The 4685-nt window shown below is 39.0% G+C and overlaps 1 protein-coding gene across 3 annotated transcripts in view; it reads left to right on the top strand.

Annotated features, from left to right (window-relative positions):
* Positions 1 to 4685, top strand: part of PIK3C2G (phosphatidylinositol-4-phosphate 3-kinase catalytic subunit type 2 gamma) — a 471530-nt gene that overhangs the window by 449168 nt on the left and 17677 nt on the right. The gene's annotated exons all lie outside the window — the stretch shown is intronic.

Genomic DNA, 4685 nt, shown 5'->3' on the forward strand with positions numbered 1-4685 from the left:
AGGAGAAAAGTAAAAGAGGTGAAAGGCAAATTCAAAGTGTAGCTCAAGAAGACAAAGAAAAATATTATAACAAAAAATGCAAAGACGTGTACTTAGAAAACCACATCAGAAGAATAGGTTCACATCTCTCCAGCTGGAAGACTGAAGAAAAATAACAATCCTGGAGGTCAAAGATTGAAGGATTCGAAGGACTAATAAGGAAGGATTCGATGGGCAAAATAAGGAAGACCAAAAAAAAATCCATGTTTGGATTATGGAGCTCTCCAAGAATATTGGAAGTACCATGGACTGCCAAAAGAACAAACAAATCTTTCCCCAGGACTTACAGAACACCAACTAAGCTGTTTCCGTGAACTGTTACAACAATGGAAGCACCATTCATCTAGGCCAAGAAATTTGGAAAACGGCCATGTACAGAGGTCCATATTTGTGTTCCTTTCAGACAACACTGGAGTGCTGGATCTGAACCTACCACCCAGGAGTGAAATACTAAGGGCATGCAACAGAACAGCAAGGGGAGCAAAGCAATGAAGTCCCTGAGGAATACCACAAATAGACTTTGGGGCCAAGGAATGACACACCATAAGACTCGACCAGAAAACACACCAAAAGGTCAATTAACAGACCTGGGACTATAGGCTTTTCTTTTTTGTTTGTTGGTTTTTTTGTTATTGTTGTTTTGTTTTGCTTTATCTTGTTTATATGCTTATTATTGTCTCTGCATGTCTATCTAGATAAGATACATCGGATAAACAATACGGAGGAGAGAACAATGGGACTGACAGTTCTGGGGCTCACGAGATAGGGTTAGATGGGGTAAAGTAAGGGAGGTGTCAACAAACTCAAGGACAAAGGAACAACAAGTGATCTAAACTCAATGGTGAGGAGGGTGTAGGATGCTATTGGGGCTTGATCAAGGGCAATATAGCTAAGAGGAATTACTGAAGCTAGAATGAAGGCTGAACATGATGGTGGTACAAGAGGAAAGTAAAAGGAAGTAGAGGAAAGAACTAGGAGGCAAAGGACACTTATAGAAGTCCAAATACAGGCATGTATGTATGTAAATATATTTATATTTAATGATAGAGAAATAGATCTATGTACATATATTTATATGTTAAGTATTAAGGCAGCAGACGTATATTGGGCCTCCACTCAAGTACTCCTTCAATGCAAGAATGCTTTGTTCTAATAACTCGGCATTCTGTGATGCTCACTCACCTTCCCAACATGATTGCTGAAGACAATATAGTGCATAAGCAAATGTGGTGAAGCAAGCTGATGGTTGGTGCCTGGCTATCAAAAGTTACAGTGTCTGAGGTCTTAAAGTCTTAAAGATAAATAAGCATCCATCTAGCTGAGACGCAACAAAGCCCACATGGAAGAAGCACACAAGCCTGTGATCATGCGGTGTTGATGGGATCAGGTATCAGACATCAAAGACCCTGAACAAAAAATCATATTGATGTGAATGAGGGGGAGTGGAGAATGGAGACCCCAAAACCATCTGTAGACAATTGGACATCCCCTTACAGGTGAGTCACAAGGAAGAGCTGAGCCAGCCAGGGTGTAGTATAGCACAGATGAAACATACAACTTTCCTCTAGTTCTTTAATGCTCCACCCCGCCACTATCATGACCCCATTTCTACTTACAAATCCAGCTAAACCAGAGCATGTACATGGGTACAGATAAGAGCTTGCAACACAGGGAATCCAGGACAGATAAACCCTTAGGATCAATAATGAGAGTAGTGATACCAGGAGTGTAAGGGGAAGGTGGGGGCAGAAAGGGAAATCATCACAATGATCTACATATAACCCTCTCCCAGGAGGATGGACAACAGAAAAGTGGATGAAGGGAGACAGTGGTCGGTGTAAGGCATGAAAAAAAAATTTATAAATTATCAAGGGTTCATGAGGGAGGGAGGGAAGGGGAGTGGGGAGAAATTGATGTGATACCAAGGGCTTAAGTAGAAAGAAAATATTTTGAAAATGATTATGGCAACATATGTACAAATGTGTTTGACCCAATGGATGGATGGATGGATGGATGGATTGTGATAAGAGTTATAGGAGCCCCCTTTAAAATTATTTTTAAAAGAAAAAATAAAAGTGATACAATAGAATGTATACATTATCTAACAATATCATTAATATGAAGTTTAAGAAAATGTTATTGAAGATAATTCAAAAGTACTTGTGGCAATACATCAACAGGAAGCTACTAGAAATTCAAGTTGGATTCATAACAGGAGTTGAGACAAGGAATACCCTGATGTAAGATGAATGTTGGCAGAAAATAGAGAATACTAGAAAAATATTTACATGTTTTTATTCAACGTGCAAAAGCATCTCATTGTGTGGATCATAACAGATCATGGATACCACTGAAAAGAGTAAAATTCCAGAATGTTTGAAATATGGCTTTAGTGATAGAAACTGTACTAATGTAGAATCTATGCATCAACTAAGAGACAATTGTTCATCAAAAACAAGAAGATACTGCTTAGTTTAAAATCAGTAAAGGTGTACTTGTTACTATACTAATTCAACCTGTGTACCGCACAAGTGATCCAGGAAACCGGACCCTAGGAAAATGTGGTATCAGGATTGAAGGAAGACTTGTGGCACCGCTTTGCTTTTCCAAGGTGCAGAGGACTTGAAGCACTTACTGGTGAAGATCAAACCAAAAGCATTCCCTGTGGATTACATATCAATATCAAGAAAACAAAAATGCTCACAACTGGACCAATATACAACATCAGGATAAATAGAAAAGATTGAAGTTGTCAAGATTTCAATTTTCATGAATCTACAATCAATACCCATGAAAGCAGAAGCTAAGAAATCAAATGATGTATTACAGTGTGAAAATTTTCTCTTAAAAAGTTCTATATGGATTAGAATGCCAGCTTTTTCCCAAAAAATAACAAAGCTCAGAAACCAAGAAGTGGTAGGAAAGAAAGATGAGCAGAAGTGGAGAATCCGGGAGGAATGGGAATTGTATTGTTATGTTAGGTCATTGCAAATAACATTATAAAACACATGTACATAACTTGTGAAAAAAATTTCATCTGTAAACATGTACCCAAATTACAGCAAAAATGAATTGTCAAAAATCAAACATGTCATTTTAAAGATGAAGATGCACTGGAGCCAAATCTTGGTACTTTCAATCACTCTTGCACATGTGAGAGCTGAAATGAGTAAGGAAGATGAAAAATAATTGGTGCATTTGAATTATGGAGTGAGTGAAGATTACTGAATATTCCATGGACTGTCAAGAATACACAAATCCATGTTAGATGAAGTACAGCCAGAATGCTCCTCAAAGCAAGATGGTGAGGCTTCTCACATGTTAAATACTTTATCAGGATGAATCATCCCCTGGATAGGGGCATTGTGCTCCGTCAGATACAAGGGGGATCCTCAAGTATATGGATTGACAACAGTGGTGGCAACAATGGTCTCAAATGTCACAGTGATTGGGCTGATGCCACGGGATCAGGTGTTGTTTCATTCTTTGAACATGAGGTGGCTGTGAATCAGAGTCAATTCTATGTTAGTTAATAGGAGCAAAAACAAGAGCAACAAAGAAGCCCTCGTGACTCAGGAGGTGTTCTTGACTGATACATGAAAGTATCAGGAAGAATCCACCAGGCTGCAGATTTATAGCCTTAGAAATACATACGGAAAGCCTACTCTGTCTGAAAGGGTTGCTATCACTTGGAACCAACTCATTGGTAGGGAGTTTCTGGACTTAAGAGCAACAAAACTAAAGTTTAGTTAACTTATCTTCTTAGTTAAAAAATAAACAAAACAAAATTAGGATTCTACAAGAAACTAATTGGCGTGTACGGTTGAGTCAATGCCATCTCATATGTCAGAGTAGAATTGTCCCATAAGGTTTCCTAGGCTATCATTTGCATGGGTGTCGATTCCCAGGTCTCTTTGCCTGCAGACCTGCTGGGGGGTTCAAACCCCTGACCAGTTTGTTCGTGGCTGAGTGCTTAAGCATTCTGACACCAGGGATCCTTAGAAAGTAGGACTGCTGCTTCATTCCAGCCACAGGGAACAAGGACATCCTCTGGGTGACATAGGCACCCTGCTCCTCACTGTTTCGACTGAGGGTCTCACTTAAGAATGCTGCATCACCAAGCCTCAAAATTCATCAGGTCAGAGTGTGATATCTTTGTGAAGGTCCAAAGTACAGAAGAGTGAAAAATTTCAGGGTGAGACATTAAGATAAGTCAGGGTTATTTAATCATTTTGAAGTAAATTTTAATTTGTATACACATAAGGGCAAAGGTGAAATGAGAAGTATTGATGTGGAGACAGCTCGTGATTTCTTTAATAAATTAGCTAAAAACTTTAAGTAGCAGGATATGGTGTCAGGAGAATATTTATATTAATGTTGATAAGAAAGTTCCTCTGGAGGAAAAAACAAAACAAAACAAGGTTCTCTCAAAGACTTAAGAAATCAATGTCTGCATTTAAAGCTTCTAAAGACAGACTGGGCCTGCTGTTCATTTCGCAAAGATGCCTGCCTGAAATGGGAATCTGTGCTGGGCATCCTTCTAAAAGTGCCCGGGAGACTAAAGGCCCATGTCAAGGACACTAACTGAAGATAGAAGTCCAAACCTTCAGTTTTTCATCACTTGTGAATACTAGGTTACAGAGAAT

The sequence above is a fragment of the Echinops telfairi genome, unplaced genomic scaffold, assembly GCF_000313985.2.
Source record: "Echinops telfairi isolate 266 unplaced genomic scaffold, ASM31398v2 ScPeMD7_21;HRSCAF=78, whole genome shotgun sequence".
Classification (NCBI taxonomy): Eukaryota; Metazoa; Chordata; class Mammalia; order Afrosoricida; family Tenrecidae; genus Echinops; species Echinops telfairi.